The sequence below is a fragment of the Lichenostomus cassidix genome, chromosome 3 (genome assembly GCF_008360975.1).
Source record: "Lichenostomus cassidix isolate B80296 chromosome 3, HeHo_3.0, whole genome shotgun sequence".
In the NCBI taxonomy this organism is placed as follows: Eukaryota; Metazoa; Chordata; class Aves; order Passeriformes; family Meliphagidae; genus Lichenostomus; species Lichenostomus cassidix.
The window spans coordinates 79,216,930-79,241,701 of NC_139483.1; the positions used below are offsets into that span (position 1 = coordinate 79,216,930).

Sequence of the window (24,772 nt, forward strand, 5' to 3'; positions counted from 1 at the left end):
GAATAAACAGATTGACTTTAACTCGCAGCTCTAAGACAACTAATATTCCTTTCTAAAAAATCTCTGATGCTTTTTGCCTGCAGTAGCTGAACATGATAGAAATAATTATTAATTTATCTTCATAAAATTTCTATGAAGTGATCAACCTGAATGTTTATCTTTAATCAAGAGAGCAAAAACATTGAAAACTTGAGTGATGTACTCAAAATCATAAGCACAGTGGCAAAATCTGAAATCAAGACCTGATCTGGGTTAACTGACTGTGCTGAGACCCCACTAATCCTCTCAGAGAGGAGAGTCAGACAAAATTTGCAAACTTGGTGGATATTCAAACTGAGTTCTGATCCCATGTTGCCAAGTTTCACATCTCAAAAACCATCCAGGTTTGAGTCTTCAGCCTTGCAGTGTGAAGAATGAATGAACTGGTACCTGTATGAACAGAAATGGTTTTGGTATAGGTCTATCTGTTCCTCTGCTGGACTGTAAATTCCAGTTACTTTTCTGTATGTTTCAGTGCCCTACTGACAAGTGAAAGTGTGCACAAGTAGGGAAGTTTATTGCAAGTACAAATGAGTGACTACAGAGAGATTATTCATTGCACCCTGCCACAGCTCAAACACAGAATTAATTCAGTGCAGATGCTGAACAAATGGTTTGAATTTTGTTGCAGAGGAGGATGATAGTGGCTGCTGACATAGGGAATAACTGCTGCCTCCATGGGACTGAACATTGCTTGAACTAAAGTTCAGACTGATGTGTTTTTGCCATTTTGGATCAACTTCATTAGCAAGGTAGGTAGGCAAGGGAATCCTATATGCCTGGGGCCATGCCACAGTCACTTTTATTGTACCCTCTGGCTATCAAAACCTGGAAGAGAAAAAGAAAATGGCCTTTGTTCAGCATTATGTGCAGTGCTATTTATTCTAGAAAACTCTGGTGTTGACATACTGGCTTGAGATCTGCATCAAGACATATTGTAAGTTATTACCATAATGTCCATGGGCTTTGAAATGCTCAAAGGATTTGTAAAGATAATATATTGATATCAAAGCTTCTTTCAAGCCTAGTTTCCAAAAGAATCAGGTATAGTTGGTCATATGTTATAAAAAGAGTAAAAAAACATTATATGGTTGCCAAAAGAAGCAAACAGTTTTTGGGAAAAAAATCTTTTCTTTACATCCACACTAGATCAAATTAGCCTGGAAAAATAATATTAAAATGATATCACAATGATAATTCCTATTGGACAAAACATACCAGAGTGAGAGAAATGGAAACTGGGGAAACAACTGGGGAAGAATCAGACTAGCAAACTTCCTCATCATCTTCTGGGTTAGACAAGTTCATTCTATAACATTCAAGGCAGAGCTGTGGTGAGAGAGAAAAATGGAGAATCATAGCTGTGACAAATGTTCTCCTGACAGAGCCAGGATTTTACTTGGCACAACCAAACCTGTTTCATCTCACAGATGGGGGCTGTGGAAAGCATCTCTCATGCTGGCAAAAGAAATTGCCTTCATGGTATGTCTCCCCTTTGTGTGGTGGCCTATGAGATATCCTGTGCCTCAGCCTACATCACGTGGAGGAACTACAACTTACAACTTACCACTTACAACTTACACTGAATCAGTGTAAATACGTGCAACATGCAAACCAGGGAAAGAATGGGAGAAACAAAATAGTTACAAATTTAAAGGGATATGAACACTGAAAGCAGCTAACTGTAAACTGACAGGAGCTAATGAAGTCATGAGAAAAGAAAGAATAAGTGAATTAAATGGAAACATTGGGGTAAAAAGAGAAAATATTTCAAAAGGAACCTGCAGGTATAGATAAACTAATCAAAAGGACTCTTATTGCTTCTCATTATAATTATGTTCTGGAGCACAGCTATGAGCTAGCAATGCTCTTAATTCTTTCTAGGGCATTGAAAATTCTGTGAGATGGAGAGACATGGTAATTTCTTGTAGAATTGCTGCTTAGTGCTTATCCTGAGTTGATTCAAAAGAAACCATCCAAGCTTAAATTAAAAGACTGCTCATTGCTGGAAGTTTTATGTGGCCACTTGTGTATTCATCTGACACAAGGAGATAAGTGTGCCCCATGCTTCTGCAGGGTGCATGGCCAAGAGTTATCCTTAGTGTCACAGAAAGCAAACTTCTGCTGTGATTGCTATGGTGCTCTGGCACTTCAATAACAACTGAAGGAGTAACCAACTCAGGACCCATTCCTAGGAACAAAAGTAAGCAAATACCCATTGTAAGTTATTTTTTCCCCATTTTATCAACCTCTGGAGACTAAACTCATGAAAGTGCTGTTGGTCAAACTGGCAGACAAGGCGGCTAATGGCTTTCAGCCCTGGTAGCTGGTGGGATCCAAATGAGAACATGATGATGGCATGGTGATGGTTTCCACCTCTGTGAAGGAAAACTCCTGCTGATTTGGAAGTTCTCCTTGATGAAAACCACATGTCTATACTGAACTTTCTCTTCTATTTATTTTAAATTTCCTATGAAAGTAATTTCTGTGTGGAGGGATAAGGAAACTACGTGCTTAAAAAGAAAATCTAACTGCAGTGCTTAGAAGTGCGTTTATTCAACTGGGAAGTTCACTGCTGAAACAGGGATTGACAGATGTTAGCCATATTTTATCATTGCTCTCATGAATGCTAGGACTAGAAATGCTCAGGAGCAGCTAATGCCAACAGTAATCTGAGACATCAGCCCTCAGTTGAACATGTACTGAGAAGATTTATTCTTGCTTTTTTTCCATTGTGCTTATTCCAGACTTCCCACAGCAGGTCTTAATGAAAAATATTCCAAATTTCAGTGACAGTTCCAAGTAACTGACAGATGGAACAAAGTGCACCAAGAACCTGATTGAGGAACAGGACACCTGAGACAGGATTTAGGGGAGATGCAGGTGATTATCTCTGATACTGCAATCCTCAAGACCTGTCAGCTTGCACCTGAAGCTGGACATGTCTACACTGTTGGCAACTTAGTCTTTGTCTTTCTAAGCAGCCAAAGCTTGACTTCTTCCCTGTCCAGAACAACTTTCTTTGTGCTAATAGTCATCATGTAGCAAGCATTCCATGCCTAAAACCTTAAAAGGATGCCAAATTTGAGCACCTTTGTTCTGTCTGCCTTGCTTGTAGGTGTGGCTGCAGTAGATGACGGGAAAAGGGCACATCTGCCCCAGGCTGGCCTCAGGCACAACATGCAGCAGCAATGGCCTTTGTGCTCAGGCTGCCACCAAGTCCCTTTAATGTAGCACTGCAGCCCATGTATTGCACTGTCTGCTTGTGAGATTTTTGTCTGATGAGGGTGAGAACCGCAAGGCGAACCAAATTCAGTATATGAGAAAGCTTCCCCTCTGTTACTATGTCCCTCTGCCTACAAATAATTCAACACTCATTTTAGCAGGTGAGTTGTAAAATACTCATTAATTTCACCAGATGAGGATTAGCTAAACAACCTACTAGTTCATGGCTTGTACACTGCAGCTCATGGTAAGGAAAGTATCCAAGAGTGGCTCTTAATAGAAGGGATTTTCAGATTTATGTCTCTCCATAACATATCCCTGCCATTTTCACATGAACCCACCCACACACACACACTCATTTGCTTAATACTCTTGATTAATTGATTAAAATCTTGAGAAAAGCAGAAAGACTTAAAGATTCACTCCAGGTCAATGTTATGTTCAGCTGTGTAGTCTATTCATATTCTCATCACATAATGTTCTGCTTCTGATAAAGGAATAGACACAACCAATCTGATTGATTAATGGGATGCAGTTGCACATCATGTTGCTATAAGTGTGTACACTGAACAAGTCACAAACAGCACAATATACAAACAAGTTTTTGTTAAAGGAATTTACAAATAACTTCTGCTAAAGTATATGAAAAAATATAACTTCTCTGTCTAAGATTTATAGGCAGAAAAAGCAGGTAAAATTCATTGGAATAGTGATTTATTGCAATTCCTTACTTTGCTTTCAATATATTTGTATGCGAATGCAGAGAGCATGTGCGATTTTATTAAGGAGGGAGAAATAATTCAGTGGTTTTTTTTGTTTCTATGCGAACAAAATCACTATGCAAGTTTTGAAGGCACGGAAAAAAAGAGGAAAAAGCAGAATTTTTATGTTTTCCAGAATCGCCTTGACATATCAGTCCTGATTCACTGCACCTTGTAAGAACTTAGAGGGAATGTTGGAGATATTCTTTTCGCACCAGGAAGCACTGAATGGGACTGCTGTGGAGTGCTGCTTCAGCAGTACACAGGAGAGTGATGTTCACCACAACTGGTTGAGAGATGCTGCTTCTGCTCAAGAGTTAAGGCTACATGCTTCCCCTCCTCTCTGGGAATCTTTCTACTCTGGAACATTAGCTTTGATCCAGAATTTATGAAAATCTGTTTAATAGCAGTGCAGAGAACGAGTTACAGAGCCATTTATAACAGCCAAAATAATTCAGCCATGACCTCTTCATGTTCCCATAAAACTGTTTTTCCCTCGCCATCAGGAGATGAGTCAGCAGTAGTGATAACAAGAGTTAGAGAAATACTGGAAAAAACAAGTGTCCCAAGTACTTTGGCAGTGAAAAATTAAGCTTCAAAGTGATTTCTTCATGGAACATTTTTTCTCTCTCCAGGACACCAAATTGACTGACTATATTAAATAAAGAAGAAAAAGAGGGGGAGAGAGAGAGAGAAAACAGGACTTGGACAATATTTCCCAGTGTCTGCCAATATCTAACATGCTTTTGGAAAAGTTGCGTAACACAACCTACCAAGAGAGCCCTGTTTGAATAGAGGTTAGTAATCTTTCTATTTGGTGCTATGTTTGTGGTTTTGCAGAACTGACCCATGGAGCCTCATTTTTTGACTGGTGTAACAGGCTGGATTGTTTCTTAAGCCTATAGGGATCAGGAAGTTGTCCTCTGAATGCCTGCCTGACGAGAATTTGCCATCAGTTTACCATCAGCTGGATTGTTCTCCCTATAGGACACTTCGAGTGATGGGAAACCTTGAATGTTCTCTTTTGTGAAGGAGAGTCTTTGCCTCCAGTGATCAAACATACAGGTACAACATCAGGGAACATGCAATTTAGTGTTTTATGTTTGAAAGAATTTAACTGTTGCAAAGGTTATTTTCTGTTTTGCAGTGTTTTCAGTATAATTTCTTCAGATATTTTAATCTACTCTGCATAACAAATTAAAAGCAGTGTTGCACAAAGTTTTTCACTACAGGTAAGAGTCGACAATTTAAATTTTCTAACATAGGAATGTAACCTCTAATATTTAGCTACTTTTGTTTTCATGGCCTTTGGATAATGACTATGAAGAAAAAGACAAGGCAAATAGTTGTAAAATAATTTTTTGGTCTTTTTCATGACAAAGAGAGTAAAATTTAAGAGGCATATTCCTATGTGTGAGGAAGTTTGTGTCCAGGGACCTCTTCAAGGTTGATAACAACCTGAAAACTGCTGCTCAAGTCTTAAGCAGGAAATCTCCCTTCTGAATACCAGTTTGGCATGGGATGAAACATTATCTCTTTCCTAAAGTTTGGGGCCAACCTACCACCCAAAACTACTGTCTTTATAGTTTCATTTATGTGACAGACCCACCAGAGTCCCCTTGCACAGACATAGGTTGGGCATGGTCATGCCACACCTCTGACAAAAATCTTGTCAGGTCAGGTTTTTTGTTGGCTGGGCTATGCATGTTTGAACCTGGAAATCTGTGCATCGAGTTGCTTCTGGAGCAGATCCAGCAAAGGGTGACAAAGATGATGAGGGGACTGAAGCACCTCTGTTATGAGGAAAAGCTGAGGGAGCTGTGTCTCTTCAGCCTTGAGAAGAAACACCTGAGAGGGAACCTCATCAGTGTCTATCAGTATCTGAAGGGAGGGTGTCAGAAGTTGGAGCCAGGCCCTTCTCAGTGGTGCCAAGAAACAGGACAAGAGACAACAGGCAGAAACTGATGCACAGGAAATTCCACCTGAATATGAGGAAGAACTTCACTGTGCAAGTGACCAAGCACTGGAACAGATTGCCCAGAGAGGCTGTGGAGTCTCCCCCACTGGAGATGACCCACTGTGGTCCCTTCCAACCTGATCCATTCAGTGATTCTGTAATCTATACTCTCAGATCCCTCTAGTGCAGGATTTTTCTATGCTGGTGCTCTGTGTAGTTGGGAAAAAGGGAGCTATGTGGTACCTATTCACAGAAATGTAACCATTCAGGGGACTTTCTTGGGATAGAAAGGAAAGAAGGGACTTTGGGCATTCTTGAAGGTGGGTGGCAGCTGAACTGGGGAGGTGAGGCTGCCTCTGAGAGTGAAAAATTGACCATTTTTAACAGACTGCAGAAAATATTTGTTGCTATGACTCTAAAATGTTGTTTATTGTAGGACTGAGTCTAAAAGAAGATAAGCGTTTCATGAGATGTTCCCCTAGAACTTTACCCTCAGTATTTGCTACTTGAGACTAGTAAGTGAAAAAAAGTGACCATTGCTATCTTGTTTTATTGTTCTGGCTGGCACTTTCCTGTGCATAATGCTTGAGAATCTGACTGTACACCAACAAAATCTTTACCTTGACCCACTCTCTTCATAGTCATGAGGATGTCTGTCAAATTAACTGGGATTTGGATGAAACCTGCAGAGAGGAGTATAACATTCCAGCTTTATTCAACTTAGAGCTGTGAGAAATATTCACCACAAAACCTAAAACTTTTCAAGGGAGCTTAGGCTGAATATCAAATGCAGGGAGGGATTTACTGTTGGGTGAGATTCATGTAAAACTCTACTTTTGACATACTTTTGACCTGAAACCTGACGATGCTCAGATATTTTGACTGAAGTTACTTTGAGGTTACAAAGCCAGAAGTTAAAGAAAAACTCAGAAACTGCAAAGGTGGCATGAGGGGCTCAAACTTAAACCAAATCTGCTTCAGATTTCATGCTGGATTGAGCTAGGTGCTGCTCAATGTTTCTGCTTCCAAGTAAACAACAGGCATATTATTAAGGCATTGCAATCTATTACAAACATGAACACAGATTAGAATATTGTGAAGCCTGAAAATAATCAAATCAGTTTTGTATTCTCAGAAAAAATAATGAACTATGAGAATAGGAGTGTTACTAGTGATTTCCCCAAAGATTTGCTAAAGGGCATGCTTTAGAATCCCAGCTGAGATGGAGCTTTGCTGAATATTTAATCTGAGTTGTTAATTGCTTGGTGTTCCCGTAGCACTGTCCAGCCATCTCAACCTTTGATGATGAGCAGCAACTTGGAAATAATCTTGTGCAGTGTATTTCTGTTGTTCCCTATTTAAAAAGCATATTCTTTTTACTCATCTCATCTTGCATTAGGAATGACTACAGAAGATCAACACTCAGCAACGAGTAGGAATAACAGCAGGATTTGCTTAGCCATTTTGCCCAGACTGAATTTAGTGGAAAACCTCTATCAGATGGAGAAGAGGCTGTGTTACATTTGCAGATGAGAATATTCTTGGGAGAAGAAAGCTTTTCTCAACAAAATTGTTACTGCAGAGGATCAAACATTCCCAGGTCTCTGAATAGTCCAAGTTCTGAGAGCTATAATTCCAGCAGGCTCTAGGAAAGAAGTCAGTCATTCACATGTATGTGAATTCTCTCACATGAGTAAGAGCAAAGGAACTTTGACTTGCCGAATCCTCACTTTTTTTCAGCAAGGAATTTTCTGTTTGGAGACAAAGAACATCTTATTCTCTCCCCTGCTGCCTCTTGCTGCTTATATTGCCTCCCTAATTGGAAGCTGCAGTATAGATGTGCAAAAAAGGATATGCTTTGAGCATACCTCAAGGGTGAGCTGTCTAACCAAGGAAACAGTTTCATCCTGCCTGTTGTGAAAAGAGCCTGGCGCAATAGAACACCTATTTCATTGCTCAGCAGGGCAAAATAGAGCAAGGAGAAAAGACTCTGACAGCTGAAACTGCAATACATTAATATTAATATTTTCTGTGTGCAGCATTTTGTAGTCTGGTACAGAACTATTTGCCTTTAAATTGGAGAGCTAAAGTTCCAGAATTCTGTTTTTTTCACTGCTTCAGATAGAACTGTAATGGAATCAATGAAGGAAGAAGAAATAAGTTTCCAGACTGGATCTGTTGCTTGCTGCAGAGGGGGGGGCTATGTTTTCAAATGGTTTCCATCATACACCTTGCATTTGGGACTCACAGGTACACAAAGGGAATTAGCAGCTTTCAAAGGCAAGACTGTGAGTCTTAGCAGTGCTCTCTGCAGAGGAACAGTATGGTCTGTCCAAAAACCTACCCACCCAGGTTTAGGTGACACCTTCAGCATAAGTGATTGTGTCAAATCCTAAATATCAGGGTGCTCCCAGAAGAGTTTGTCCAAACCAAGAAATTTTAAAGTCTATCTCACTGCCAGGAATGCCACATTGCTATCACAAATGGGGCACAGCTTCAATAAGTATGATGGTCTTCATTCAGCCAATTTTAATGTTAGAAACATACCGGCTAAAGCCAGTGGAGGTATTCAAGTGTTTAAACTTAACCACATGCATATTTCTTATGTAGCATTTTGGAAAGGTAGAAGTATAACTGAACAAGCTCCAGATGCTCTGTTTTCTGCTGACATTGTTTGTAAGTTGAGACTAATATTTGTCATCAAAGACAAACAAATGGAGAATGACTCAGTCTCACTCTTGCTCAGAGGGGAAGAATCCAAAGGGAATTGGATTTCCCTGTTTAAAGAATCCACTCAGTGAGGGGAATCCACATTTTTCTGAAACTGTGAAACTCAATCTTATTAAAAACTGTTTTTCTGCAGCTATTATTATTTAAGTCTGAGGTTTCTAGGTCAAACACTGCTGCATTTTTTCTCACAGAGAACATCTGGAGGAAAGGCTTGATATTATGGTAAACTTCTGCTTCTTAAGGAAACACACAATGATTCTAGTCTCATACATGTTCTTTCTCAGATCAATGAAAAGTACTTCTCAGATAGTGGCAGCACCTCAACCACAACTTTCTGTAACTTAAGCCAAGAGCAAAATATATGTCCCTTGTAAAGTCAGTGAATTCAGTGCAGATAAAACAACTTTTTTACTAGCCCCACCTCCTCCTTTCAAAACCACTGATGTAATAATGACAGCTTATTTTCCTTATGTTCTTGGGGTCTTAGTTTCTTTTAAAGATAGTGAAATATGTGGAAAAACAATATACTGAGGAAAATGAATACAGAAAATTGGAAGACCACATTAAATAGTCATCCGGGTAGATAAATGCAAATTGAAAGGGTCAAGTACTGAGTTCCTCAGAGTGTCTAAGAAATAACCTTCATTATTTTTTATTAACTCACCTTCCCTGGTCAAAGCCCTGTTCATTTGGTTGAATAAATGCATGAAGGAAGCTTGATGGATGGTGATAAATTAGCCATAAATAACCTCATATGTAGCAAAGGACCATTAATCCTGCACAGTTTGAACTCCACTTTCAGCATGGTAAGTAGGAGAAATTAGCTGCAATTAATATCAAGGATCGTTAGATCACTGTCAAATAACTATTAGAAGGTGCATAGCTTGTGATACGGAAACACTTCCTTTCCTAAGACATGCCAGCACTGAGTCTCTCTCCTGTGTTATTCATGGATTTCCCTGAGCAGAGAAAGAAGTGTTGCTGCTAATTCTCACTACAAGATTTGCCACAGGGTTTCAGCAGGAGGGAAAATAGCTGGATTGAGGAACCAAATACTGAAGGGACTAAGAGAAATGTGGGGATGATCCTCATGAACTGCTGGCCAGCAAGGGAGAGTGAAGGAGGGCAATGCTTTAAAAGAAAACTTCTGAGTCACATTTTCTGAGCTGCACAGTTGCACACGGTTTGTGGAAGGATGAGATTTTGCTGCAGAAAACTTCACTGTGAAACAAGTCCTGATCAGGGGGTTGGCAAGATAAGCACAGTGCCGACTTCAATCATGTAAACCCTCATGGTGGTGTGCTATTTTCAGTGAAAAGTTGGGTCAGATACATTCATCATAAGCAGCACACAGGGGTATTCAAAGAAAAGTTAAGCAATGCAATATTCAAACCGAATCTAAGAAAACATTCTTCAGTTAAATAACATATTTGAAATACATTGGACTCTTATTTGTGATTTTCCTAGGGGCAGTATTAGTGCAATAACAAAACAGATGAGGCTGAATGCTTGATTTAAAAACGTTGGGCCTTCAAGGGATGATTTACTGTCCAGTGAGGCTCTGCAGGCTGGTCTTCCCAAGGTTTGGAATGCTGCAGCAGCTCTCAGGTTTGGAATGCTGAGGAAAGAGCCTTGGAGCACAAAGCAGTCCAACTGCGGCCCAACATAAGGTCACAACCAGGAACATATGAAATGAATAAATCTTTGTTGGGCAGGACTGCAAAACATTAGGTAATGGGGCCAGTGACAAAAAAAGAACTTTTTTCTGAATCATACTCCAAAACTGTGCACAAGAACATTTCAGGCCTCTAGCAAGGGGCAAAACTCATGTTTCTAATGCTGATAGGAAAAAAAGAAAGAAAAATCAAGCAAGGGCTTTCTTCTGCTTATGTAAGTGCATGCATTGTACACATCTTCCGTGTTTCAGTCCACAAGAACTCATGATATTTTTCATAGTTCAGACTGGGTGCAAGTGCTAACACAATCTTTTGTGCTTCTTTTCCGGCTTCTATCACCATATCTATCTTCTGTATTCTTCTCATCTTCTTTCTCACCTACAGATGGAAAAATCAAGCTGAGAAGAAAACCAGAAAAACCAACAGCCAAAACTTTACACTTCTGGGGAAGTGTTTCAGGGCTTATTTTGCCCTAAACTGTGTTTGATAGTTAAAATATCCCTTCTCCCCCTCCCTATGGGAAATAGAATTCTGGGAACTCTTTACTCACAAGGAATGAAACACTTAGTTGTGAATCATGTTGGAATAAATTTTTGTGTTGAATTGGTTTGTGCCCAAGGGAGATGATTACACAGTTTGAGGGGCTAGCTGGTCCATCTGTTCAGGTCAGATACCCAAGAGCTTGTGGGCTAGAAATTTGTGTTACTTCTGAAATTCATTTATTGAAACAGACACCATGAGCTATTTCCTCAGAACAAGGACGTATCTCCTGTAAGGGACGAGAGCTGCTAAGAGGGGGTGGGACTTTGAAGAGAAGGCAAGGATGTCAGAAGGAATCAATCCTGCAGAGTGGGTCTAGACCTTAATTGATCCCCAGCTGATCCCCAGCCGATCCATTTTAATGATCTGAGTTGTGACTGCTGCTCTGTCCAGGATAAGGACTCATCCAGAAAAACTCTAACTGTAGCTAGACTATTCCAAGTGCTGAACAGGTTTCCCATGTTACAAACCAAGAAAATTAATTTAGTGCACACAAAATTTATGGGATTCAAGACTGGCTGATGGGATGGACACCCCTCGATGGAGATTGCTGTTTTCAACTTAGCTGTGAGTGACAATTTACCAAAAGAGCTGCGACTGTGAAAATGTTTATGTGTCACAAAATAAATTTAGTACTGTTTGACTTCTAAATAGCAGCAATTCAGGATGTCTGAATGACCTTAATGGTTGGAAACTTGGGTGTTGAGGAAAGGATTTAGTACTGTAATGGTATTAATGCTAGATGGTAAGATACGAACTCATGTACATAACCATAAAACAGATTTCACTGCGATCTGTTCTACCTATTTTACTATGCATTATTGTCATATAAACTACTATGCTTGGATCAAACTGAACAGAAGTTCCCACTTAGTCTAATATAATTTGTACACTTTTATTCAGCCTCAATTTTATTTTTCTTTAACAATTTATAGCAATATGACAGACAAGAATGTCCACATACACATCTGAACTTAATGTAGGCTTAACCCTAAAGTATGCCAGGGACTATCTGGATAAACTGGGGAAGATCCTTCAGGGCAAATAAAAGGAGACCCATGTGCAGCAGGCTGATGCTATACATTCCAGCTTTTAAAATGATGGAATACAATGAAAAGCTTGTCTCTAACTGGACACCTAAGCTCTTCTCCACCACTAACATTTTGCCCACTATTCCTTGTACTGTTAATTAACCATTTGGACAGCTTCTGTAGCTCCCCTGCACAATACTTTTAGTCTCTGGGATATTTATTTTAGCTTGGCCAAGATTAACTCAGCTTTCTGTGAAGTTAGCTGTAGTTCAAAGAACAATCATGCATATATGTGTGATATTTCTTTTTTCTGTGCAAGATGACCTTGAATACCCTCACTGGAAATATTCCTGGGAAGCAGCAGCAAGTTCATGTCATGTAGCAATTTATCAGTTAGTGGATTCATCCTGCTATCTGTGCACATTGGATGGGTGTGTAGTGTTCTCCTCTGGCATGTAGTTTGCTCATTGAAATCTCTTGGGATTAAGATAGTGAACTCCTTCTCAGGAGGAGGGAACATGCAAGAGAGATGCTGGACTTCATAACCTGGTCAATGCATTATTCCAGCTGGAATTTGGAAGACGAACCCTTTATTCCCAGGCATGAGAAATGAGTTTATAAAAGGCACAGAAGGCTCCCAGGGCAGGCTGGAGGAATGAGTGAGAGAGCTGTCTCCTGGCATGATGCAATGCATGCAGATGAGAGCAGGGGAAAGACAAACTTATGGCAAAGAGCCTGCTTTCCTATTAGGTACTTCCACTGAAGTTCTGCTCTGTGGGTCACCACAGATACAAGAAATGCTGGACTCTCAGTCAAAGCTCAGATTCACTCATCACAGGAAAAACACTCTGAATTTTAATATTCAGGAGACTTTAAACAGGCTGGTCCTGCAACCTTTTAAGTGAAAAAAACTAGAACTGAAAGTTGAAAGCTAACCCTTTATCATTTAACACACTGTCCTCTTCAGATAGCTAACAGGACAAGACACCATCTGCACAGGGGCTGGGAGGCCAAGAAAATTTATCGGGAAACTCTAACAGGAGCTTTGTGACAACAGAATTCCCAAAGAAAGAGCTATTAAGGTGGTAGCAGAGAGATCAGATTAAAACTGAAACAGCACAATTTAAATACTTCTATTCATGTTTTACTCCAGCATGTTTAATCAGTAAAATGTGAATACTATCTAGGGATTTAGGAGTGCAGAGGTGGAGTATTTTGAAACTAATTTGGAAAGTTTAAAAAACTAACTCTGCTTTCTATTTAAATGTCTGTTTTATTTCTTTATATAAAAATATGTTTTCCCTGTGTTCACAGCAAAGAATTACTCGTCTGCATAAATCCTAACAAAAAGCAGCCAGTGTCTTACAATTTCCCTCCTTATTTTAGAAGAAAGCACAGCCCCGCATTCCTATCTCCAGGCAGTGTGGCATGAATCACAGAATTGTTGGGGTTGGAAGCAACTTCTGGAGATCATCAAGTCCAACTCCCCTGCCAAGGCTGGGTCACCTAGAACAGGTTACACAGGAGCATGTCCAGGTGGGTTTGGAATTCTCCAGAGAGGAAAATCCATGACCTTCCTGAGCAGCCTGTTCCAATGTTCTGCCACCCTCAATGTAAATAAATTCTTCTTCATGTTGAGGTGGAACTGCTTGTGTTTTATTTTATGTCCATTGCTCCTCATCCTGTTGCTGGGCACCATTGAAAAGGATCTGGCACCATCTTCTTGTCATCCACCTTTGAGATATTTATATCTTGATGAAATAGCCTCTCAGTCTTCTCTAGGCTAAACAGGCCCAGCTCCTGCAGTCTTTCTTCATAAGAAAAGGATTCTCTTCCTCATGAGGATACATGATCCATTTCTCCTTCCACCTTCCCTAAGGTCTGATTTGCCTCATGAGAAATTCTGACTCATATTTGGTACCAGAGAAAACTTAAAGTTGAAAGTTGATACATGCAGCTAAATCTTCTGCATTTTAAGGTAGGTGAAAGGAAAATGTAAGGAGCTAACACATGTCAGGATCTGGATGCTCACATCCTTGCTGATTTTCTAGGAACTGATAAAACTGTTAATGCTCTCTTGGGCTCTGCTTTTAGAAGTTTACCCATCTTCCTGAGTCTGGTCATTTTATTCTACTTGACAGAAGTATCTGCTGTATTATTTCAGTCGTCAGGCTAAAATCTCTAAAACAGGTAGGTAGAAGACTGACCAGGATTTGCACCCTTGCATCTTGCTGATGTAATAAAGGCAAAATCCCCAAATCCCTGTTTAGTCCTGTCACAGGTGTATGTCAGCTGTAAAATGTTCAGATTGTTTCTATGTCATGGGATAGTTTCTCTTTGAAACAAGATGGTCTTCATAAAGCATGTTTAAGAGGTGCTGCCCTTCCCAAGGCATTTGTTCCTACCTCAACAATGCTCACAGCTGCCTCAATTTTGCCTGTGAAGTTGTATTTAGGGTCAGGACAGAAATAGGGTTGGGGATGGAAGGAATGGCTAATGAAATGGAAGGCAGTGAGAATAGGAGTGAGTGGCTGTAGGGAGTCTCCTGGAAGTGGAGTTAGTTGTAAAAATGTTTGTGGACGCTGGAATTTGTTTTGTCAAGCATGGCACTTATTAATTTGAATCCTTCTGGCCAGGTTAGAAAAATGAGAGGTCTGTGGAATATGGATACTCAGGTGGCGGGAAGGAAACAATTTTGGCAGCTTGGTTTTGCAATGGTCGTGTTACTTGACATTCAACACAACTGTGAATGAAAGGTTTCCAAGAAAGTTATACAGCATCCCTGTGAAAAGGAAGTTAAAATGTCTGCTGGTAGAGGTCAGCATTGGCTGTGGTATATTGGCCTCCATCAGTTGTATGTTGGTTTTAGTCCTGTTGCAAATACTACCTGTGGAAACAGAGTCTGAATGATGCAGTGTGAACTGGTCCTTCCAAGCCTTAATCTGGATGGTCCTACATTTTTTCAGTCAGTTCACTAGACTGTCAGACACAAAATTATTACGTTTAACAATAATGTTCACTTGAACTGCAAGGCTCTATAATATTCTCATCTGCCAATGTTTTAATTACAGGGTAGCATTCGCTAAGGGAAACTAAATTAGAAGTGGATGAATGGATTTTGATATGAAGGGGAATATTTTCTTTCTTTTTTTTTATTTTGCTTTTTCCATTTCCCAAGGAAATTACATTCTTGGGAGAACTGCAAAACCAGAAAGACCAAAATGGCCTCTCCTGAGCCATAGGGCGGAGAAGGCTTTGCAAACCAAAGGTCAGATACAAAGAGACATCTATTTATAAGGGACAAAACATAACTGTAAAATAGAGAAAAGGATGATATACAAGTGGAGAAGAGATTCAGGAGAGAGGGGCAAGGAAAGAAAGGAAACTGTGATTTGTAGTTTTGTCAGTGATGAGTGAATGAACATTTGTGCAAAGTAGGTCAAGAACAGGAGAAAACTGCAGTGGTGGAAGCATTGGGTGAGGCAATACAGGGAAGGGTCAGTCTGTAACTGATGATATTGAGGGATGCCAGTGTTTCCATAGAGCTGGGTTTGTCAGGGAGTTCCTAGAGTCTTCAACTGCTCCATCTGAGAGCTCTTCCTAAGTGAGCACTGGATCTCACAGTAGCTTACAGGGTGAGGGCTGCAGCTTGCAAACCACAGGCACACTAAGTGCTGTGAGGGAAGGGAGCCCTGTGTAATCATGAAACGTCAAGATGGGGACTCAGCACTGTTACAGAGTACACCTCCAAAATGGGAAGAAGAATGTTCCTTTTGCACAGCTCATAAGTAATCTCTGGTCTCTGTCTTTTTGGCTGATTAATCTCGCAGTAATGCTTCGTCATTTTTTCTTCTTTTCCTGGATATGTATAGCTGCTCTGGGAAAGGTTATTAGATATGGGACTGTATGGTATCATTGACATAACTTGCTTCTGTGTATTGAATTACTATAGATATTCATCAGAAACTGTGTCATTCTGCTGATGACAAAATCAGCCCCCATTATAATTTATTTTCCAAGAGCAATTTTTCTCTCAGGCTCTCATTGAGTCTATGCAGCAGCACCAGGAGCCAGTGGGAGTTTTGTGTGTGTGTAATGTGAACTTGGACAACATTTTCACAACAAGTTTTCTCACTTGAAGAAGACAAAGATTCAAAATATTGTTTTTCTTTGGCATCCCTCAAGTAGGTTAACGTAACAGTTTGTGTGTACAATATGCCACGTTCATCCAGACATTTGACACCTCGCCATGTTTAAATGAAGAGAGAGGCATGAATCCAGTCCCTGGAGCCATCCTGTCCCCCAGACTGTGGGAAACTGACCTTATGCAGACTATTCAGCTAGAAAATCAACCTTGCATATGACTTTGGGGTTTGAGGACTTAACAGCATTGGCCCTTATGCTCAGAATTTCAAACTTAGGCATGCATAGCATTCTACAAAAAACAAATAAAGACAAGTGTGAGAGAAGAATAGTTCCTACCCTGCAGAGTTTACCTTTTCAGCTTCATAGAACTATTGCACGAATTTCTGCATAAATCTGCGCACTTGATGAAGAGGTAGCCCACAGAGAACCAAATGGAACTACACATGACAGAAAAGCATGAAAGAAAAGGCAGATAAAGTTAGATAAAGTAGTTACACTGGAAATCAATGCAAATACCTAGATGTAGGTACAGCTTGCTGTCTATGTTTGTCTACTTTTACAAATTATACAGGACAGTGATATTAAGAAAGGACACCAGAGGAAAGGAAAGTGCAAGAATTGTCTGGTAATTTCAGAAAGCAGATGGCGGCAGAAAGGTAAAAGGCACACAGAATTATATTAAGAAATTTTAGGGAGAATCAGAAGAATATTTGAACTGAGAAGATAAAATTATTCCAGTTATATAGGTGTCAAAAGTAAGAAAAGGCCTATGTTTGATAGAAGTGGTAGAAGCTGCCTATGATGAAAAAAGTCCATTTGGATACCAGACAGCCACAGCTTGTGATTTATGCAAACTTGGAAGGAATACAGAAACTAAGCCCAAACACAGTAGCTGTCGTAAGAGATGCACAGCTCTGGAATGACAGCAAAACTTAAATATATAAACGAACCGAAATGAGGTTAAGCGCTGGCATAATTGTGACAGCAATTCTGCCTGCGGTTTTACTCGAAAGCAGCACCCACAGTCAGAAGCTCGGATGACCGACCCGAGACACGTCTCACGTGATTCTCACACACGTGATGTAGTACTCACTGTACACAGATCAAGGGTACTTGAAGCTCTACCTTGATAATTTCTCAGGAAATCTGTGTAGATGAATTTCTGCTGGAGTTATGGTTAGAGTCTAACTTCTAGTCCAATTTTTTTTAAAATTGCTTATAGCATTCACAAATAAATTGTTTTCAGCTGAAACTTTCTCCACTGAATGTTCATTTTTCCAGATCCTTTAAATTAAATCCATGAGTCTACTTAAGGATTTTTCAGTAATGGGGAAGAAAATTGCCTTTTCTTTTACGATCTGCTAAGACCACTTCAGCTTTAGGGGCAGAAGAACACATACTCACAGAGACTTGCAAGTGAATCGAACCTTAGGCAGTCAACTCATTAATGCAGTTGACTAATACCTGCACCACAGTAATACTCTGGGACTCCTGTGGATTTTCATTCAGTGGGATTTGCCGATTCAGAAAGAAACCTCTGGATTTTTATGTTTTTCTTTACGGAAAATGTCAGTGACAAAATCTGATCTTATAACTTAGAGATCTTTATTCTATTATTTAAACTAGTGCAGGGCTTAATGTGAAAAAATTAAATTTTCAGTGTTTTTCTGCATTATTGCACAAGCTTCTTTCTGACTCTTCATACAAATTATAATTAAAAACATCTAACCAACTAAAAATATCCCAAAAATTCCCCACAAATAATCCTGAAAATAAGAAACAAGGAAATATAAAGGACAAAGGACAAAGAACTGCTATGATTTTTATTAACACTGTTTTTGTGAGCTCATGAGATTATCCTTATATTCACCCTTAGTGTAATACCTATGTCTACGAAAGGGAAAGCAAAAACTTCATGTCTGTTAGTCTAACTTGAGCAACATGAGAGTATTAGAAAAGAGAGTGAAAGCTATTGCTGTGAAAGATAAAAAATGCAACCTCTCTTTCAATGGAAGGCTGTGCCAAGTTAATCTATCTTGATTAGATAACTTCCTGTCAAAAGATCTGTGCTACTTATTGAAGATTTGCCATTAACTGCGCAAAGATCTTTATCATCAACAGTATTAATACATTGGAAAGGATTCGGTTGGTCCCAGGTCTGAGAGTGGAAAGGCCTTGTCTCTGTGAATGGCAGAGGGTTAAGCAGAGAGACTTCAGCAATGACAATGATGTCGTGGGGAGCAATGGTGTGCACTTGCTGTGAGTAACTTCATGTTTGACTGCTAGAGAGGTAAAATTAAGGAACATCTCTGTCTTGGAGGTAAATAACCTCGTTATGAAGACAGAGCTTGATAAATGTCTGGTACCATATGGCATGGTCAGCTGCAGTGGCAGACAGCTGAGTCCAGGAGAATCCTTTCCACTCTGGAGTTTCTGTACACTAGCTATTTCTGTGTGTAATGTCACTGTCCTGAGGGTGTACATGTGTGCTGGTAAGTGAAGATGTTAAAGCCAGCTATGCTTCTGATTATTTCAGAAAAGGCTTTGGCTTATTACAGAAGCCATATACCATTCCATTTCTTACGACTAATTACAAAAAAGAAGAAATGGGAATTTGAAAGTACCTTGTGTTGCAGTATCTCCATGAATGTTGGAATCTCAAAAATAATTCATGTTTATAAAAACTTTTATTTAAGTTTCTTAGCATTTTGGCTAGGATAAATGGGAAATTGTTATTTTTTTGCTTGCTCTTCTTACTTCGTTTAAAATGGCTACAGGGTGCATAGTTGGCATGAGGAAACTTTAAAGCCTCCCTATTTTGTTTCTTTCCTGTAATTTTTAAGTGGTCCCACAAATCTGAGAAAACCAAAGGTGGGAAAACCATGCTCACCACCATGGATGTGATGCCCCAACATCCTGAAAGCTCTTTGGCTTTAGGTTACTCAGCTGAATGCTTTCTATGTCTTGGCTCATGCAAGCCTGTTCCTCCGCACACCCCTTGGTACCTAGGCTTGCCTGCTCTCTTCTAGAGCTCTGCTCACTGGTATTGAACATACAGTGACAAATAGTACAAATGGATCTTTCCTATATCTGTCCATTATTATACTTTCAAGTGCTCCCAAAGTACTGTAAAATGTGTGTAATTTGACTTCCAGAAATCTTTTGATCTCTGAGGACACTCTTAACCTGCAGTAGATGTGGAAAGCTTTATGGAACGCAGAGAGAAGTGTGCTCCATGAAGGAATCAGCGTTTTTCATTGCAGTTTCAGGTTCTGCTTGTACTGGAAATTACACAGTGCCAGAAGACAGTCTCAGGCACTAACTCCATTGTCTACACTGTTAAATTGTTTGAGCAGTCCCTGGAATGGTTTTTCCCTGGGCAGTAAGCCCAGGCCTCTTCCAAACAGTTCCTGGGCATGTTTTGAGAATTAGCACGGGCCAGGCACCATGCCCAACATGTAGTTTGGATGCGGGCACCCTTTTTTGGATGATAATGGACTTCACTGGTGCCAGATGGCTTCAGAGCCAGAGGGAATAAACACAGCCTGATTGCATATGCCATGTGCTCGTGCAGAGGATCTCTTGTGCTGTAAAATGATAGCTTGACTTGTGTGTACGTGCACATCTCCATGTTAAGAAGCTATAACCTGAAAGACTGGATTTTACGAAGGGTAGCCTCAGACAGGGGCTTTGCGGTATCCAGGAAGACAGAGGGAGCATTATGTAATGCCTGTATTGCTGAAAAGATCACAAGCACAGATCAAACCCTGGGACCACATGTCCAATGCACCACCTCAAATGGACACTAAGTAGAAATTGGCTTTAAGGTCTCCTGGGCACCCTCTGGCCTTAAGACATGTTTATGTCCCTTTGCTGTTCCGACTGCCTGAAATAATAGAGGGCCTGCATTACAACCCACCAGATGAGTGTTTTTAGCATACAAATTAGAAGGTGTATGTTTCATGTTTTAGGATGTGGTGTGTTCAAAGATGCAGTATCTCCTAGGATGCTGTTAAAAGGCTGTGTTGTTGGGGGAGAGCCAAAGTAAATGTACCCTTGACCATAGTGAACTGAGAGCAGCTCCTGTTGTGTTCAGGCCCAGCCGAGCAGAGTGCTTGTTGAGGTGGTCCAAAGCAGAGGTGAGAAGTGACTCCACAGGGAGACTGATCAGGGCTCTGGCATAGTTCCCACACTGGCCCTCTCTTACTGAGAAGTACAACCACACCCCTTGGTGCTGCTTTCATGGACACAACACCCTAATCTCCTGAAAAATCCTGACAGGTTTTAGGTTGTCTGTGAAATCTCTGAACTTAACTACTTTCTTTCATACAGGGCAAACTCTGATGGCAGAACAAGAGAAGATCTCCGCGCTGGATTTCTTTGTTGTTTGTGTAATTACCCGGGGCACAAGTAATAAAAATTATTAAATGCTGAAGAGCCTAAATCTGCTGAAAAACACATGGATGTTCAGGCCTGTAAATGTGTCTGCTGAGTTTTAACTGTCCCAATTCCACTGGAGAGTACCAATAAACTCTGCTGATAAACTTTATCCCCAAAATCTTTAAGTTATTCAGTAGCTCATACATATATAGGCTTTTATGTTCAAACTCTTCTCCCAGTTTGAAAGTTTGGGATTAAATATAAAGTTACCTTTTTTTTCCTTTTGCTTTCAAAATCACAAGCCTAGGTGGAAGAACAAAACTTGCTACAGTATATTCACAATAAATAAAGATCACTTCAGAAAAATCTCATTCAGGAAAATTAAGAGGATAAAGCATGTTCTGGATGTAAAAAAATATGTTAATGATTATTATAATTAGCCTTAATTAGTCTTAGCCTTTTTTTAATCAGTAGTTTTGGAGAATATGAAATATTCAGGGATAGGCATGAAAACAAGGACTGAGCACAGAGAGTATGTGTTTGAGAGACACGTGTGACAATTAGAGGCTGCTGAAGTGCATTTCAGTACTACGCATTGAAGAGCTTGTTTAAATATTGGAGATGTCACCAGAAATGGGGAAATCCTTTGCTGTTACAATTTTTTGTCTGTCCTTTTTAGGTTCATGTCAATATGTTATTTGAGAGCTGATTTATGAGGTAGACATCTCCATTTAGTGGGGGAAAGGGAGGTGGCTGGAGACAGTATCTTCTTCAGCTGTATGACTTCAATGCTGCAAAGGTGTTGAAATTGAGAGATGACAAGGCCAACTAATGTCTGCAGGGCAGATTTGGACAAAGAAGAAAACATAGTAAATCATTTTGTCAGAAGGAAATGCATTAATAATATGAGATACATTTTCAACACTTGTTTGGGGGGAAGGGTGACAGGCAGTTTGTGTGTGTTATCTGCCAGCAAAAAATTAAAATTGGTACCTTTCCTGGTAACAGAAGTGGTCTTTTGGTATTTTCCCGCAGCTTTTCACTGTGGCTCATCAGTACTACTCAACTTAATGTTGCTTGATAGAGAGGAATCGTGAAGAGCAAAGTCTGAGGCTCAAAGGAAAGAAGATCCTTTTCACCGAAGCAAAAGAGGTCTGGCTACCTTGTGAAGAAACTGGATTTTCAGTTCAGAAGCAGTTGCACAGTCCTGGAGACACCAGAATGAAATATTGATGTCTTCAACTGTATTTATTTGGCTGAAGAAAATTTACTTGATTTGGAGACATCTGTATAACAGAGGGAGACGTGCATGCCTCTCCCATGTCATATACAGCAATTGCGAAATTTCCACCACTTCTGCTGCAGGAGTGTTAGAAGTGCCCTGGAAATGCCTTTTATAGATTTCTGTCACTGCCCGGGAATATCACAGCATATATTAACTCTGGCAGTTTTTCACAGTCACAGTCACCTTTAGATGCCAAAATGCAGTCATTTCTAGAGATATTGGACAAAAGAAATGGCTTCATGACCTAAATATATCCAACCTGTCAAGACGCCTTCTTATACACCTTTTTGCTATAAAAAGCTGTCAGGAAAATAGCCTTTGTCATCCCCTTAAACAGTGTTTATTTCTGTTTGTACGGAAAAATATTTTGAGACTGATATAATGGGCATTTGAAGGTATGTCTGTGCAGGAGTCAAATACTTTAAGCAAAGAGAAGTAAGTATTTGCTGGTGTGCTCTGAGACAAACATTTAGTTGAGAAGTTGCACAAGCACTGCTATAGGAAAAGAAGGCACCAGACTCCCCTCTGAAAATTGTACAGGTATCATTTCAGATGGATGTTTTACTCTCTAAATGCCTGCAATCCATGGTCACCAGAAATAACTGCCCCATGTGGGCAGCTGAGATGCAATCATGTTATTTCCCAAGAACAATTTCAATTGCAGAGCCTGCACAGTCCTTTGTGGAGTGAAATGGGCATGTGAAAGCTGCAGACCTTCATGTGCAATGAAGTCACCACTTTCTCATGATTCACAGACAAATAAGCAACCATCTTGTACTCACACTATCTGGTTTATCTAATTTTTTGTTTTACTATTCACTATTTTTACACTGACCATGCTTCAGCTCCCTCTGTGGTGATGGATCATAGATTTCAATCGCTCTTTGGCTTACCACTTCCTTCTTGTCCAACAAATTGAAGTCTTTTAAAGAGAAGGCAGTTACTTACGAAATCAAGTGGTTAAGCTTTGTGGATAGTCTCAGTTTTATGTTGGTGCATACTGCAGTTCTCTTGTGAAAGATTAGCCTAACTGTCACTTGACACTTTTTTTTTTTGGGGGGGTGATGTTTTGAACAAAGAGTAACACACACGTTTTAAACAGTATAATTGCATTTCTATTTCTGGTTTTGGTTCCAACTTCTGAGACTTCATTATGCTTACAAAATTAAGATTTTTTTCCTCTAAAATGATCCTCCTTTAAAAAAATTCAAGAACCCTTCCCTTCGCTTCCCTTCCCTTTTCCAAGATAATATCTTTTTTTTTTCCCTGAATAAAGAGAAAAAAATTGGACAGTAAGATTATAGAATGACAGATAATAGAAAAAAACAAATTCATTTACAATGTAACCCAATTTCAATCATTACAGTTACAAAGACAAAAGAAAAAATTTTAAACAGAAGCTCTTCTTTCCTTTAAGGTTCTCCAGATATGTATAAAAAGCATAAAAGGCCTTTCTGACTGCAACTTTCCAAAGACTTGTTCTGCTTGAAACTAATATGTCTAAAAGGAACACTATACAAGTAGAGAAGGGTAAAAAAAGCATGTTTTCATAATTTTAGCTAAGGTTCATGCTCTCCATTGCTTTTAGCTGTGATGTTCCACACGTACTTGGTGACATCTCCAGTCACTACACCCCACTTCCTGTGCTTTGTGTGCTTTGTGTGCTGACAACCAGTGTGAAACCCATAAGTGGTGGGAGGACTCACAGCCTACTTAGTTCACTGAAAAGAAAAATGAGGGGAGGTATTAAAAAAAATTAAAAAATAAGGTAGTGGTAAGAAACTCCTGATAATTGACAGGTCCACTATAAGATGCTGGCTATGGCTATGACAGTGGCAAGCTGTCCTACGCTGACATGGGTGGAAGGTATTTGATAATATGCAATCAGATGCTAGTGATTGTAAGCATAAGACTCATTTCAGTCACTAAACAGACCCTGTTATACTCTGACTCTGCTTCCTCTTTTCTCCAGCCGAGATAATGATTAGAATTACTTTTTCAACAAGAAAACCAGGGAAGGGGCTTGACTTGTCCAGAAGTACTGGGGGAAAAGCTGTTGGTGAAAGGATAAGAGTAACAGAAATGTTGCCCAGGGTGCATGGATGTTGGGTGCCATGAGGCGATCAAAAAGGAGACAATCATTAGGTTTTTGGGATGTTGGTACAAGGTGTGAATGCTGTTTAAGGGGATGATGAAAATGACAAATGTAGGAATGGGGAAATTAAAGGGACAAAAATAATATCTCAGACATGTATATTTTCATAAACTGTCAGTGTCAGGTGGTTGTGAATTTGGCCTAGAACTTCCCCAGAATGGTTTGCTATACTGTGTACCCTTTGTGCCAGGTGTGTCTCTTCTCCATGCCTCTGTTTTCAATGTTCGATTGGCACTCAAAATAAAAGGCGCTTTCACAAAGCTGATAAAGCTTGTTCCTTCAAAAGCTATTGCTTGCTCCAGTCTTTACATTGCACTGGTAGCTACCTAAAGTATGTACATCTAATAAATAATTAAATAGCTCTCAGCAAAGAGGTAAAGGTGTGGACCAGGTGGGCAGAAAGGAGTACTGCCAGTTTGGCAGTACCTCCCCTTTAAGCATGGATCCTTGATCTGAAGCTGCACACCTGTTTCCAAACAGGCTTAAAGGAGGGCAGCAAAATCTGTCAACCCTGGATGCTTTCCTGCACCTCTGGTGCAGTGCAGAAAGGTGAGAAGTGGTGAGCTAGACCCGTGTGATCTAGTTTGAGTTTCATCTGGGCAAGGAGCTGTGTGCAGACACCCTCTGCACGCAGACATGCACCTCCATGAAGCAAGCCCAAGTGTGACCGTTCCCCGTAATGCCACTTGCTACAGCTCTGCACAGCCTGTGGCTAACCTCCAAACTTCAATGGTTATGGTGTTTTCATCACACGTTGTTGTGAGGCAAGATGAGTCCCTCTGCCTGTCAGAGCCATTGCAGCCTGTTCTGCAGTCTGGGCTGATTTGCTGAAGGTGATTTTCTGGGA

At 40.0% G+C, this 24,772-nt stretch overlaps 2 long non-coding RNA genes across 3 annotated transcripts; both read left to right on the forward strand.

Annotated features, from left to right (window-relative positions):
- The first annotated feature begins 1,929 nt into the window (after positions 1–1,929).
- On the forward strand, positions 1,930–4,818 carry LOC146440076 (uncharacterized). The gene is made up of 3 exons (XR_014851347.1): positions 1,930–2,242; positions 2,787–2,922; positions 4,661–4,818. It is a non-coding gene; the product is annotated as an uncharacterized LOC146440076 (long non-coding RNA).
- Positions 4,819–4,930: 112 nt separating this feature from the next.
- On the forward strand, positions 4,931–10,991 carry LOC146440077 (uncharacterized). Of its 2 annotated transcripts, XR_014851026.1 has the most exons (4): positions 4,931–5,090; positions 5,173–5,257; positions 6,419–6,497; positions 7,382–10,991. It is a non-coding gene; the product is annotated as an uncharacterized LOC146440077 (long non-coding RNA). The 2 variants fall into 2 exon arrangements; XR_014851025.1 differs by lacking the exon at positions 5,173–5,257.
- The last annotated feature ends 13,781 nt before the right edge of the window (positions 10,992–24,772 follow it).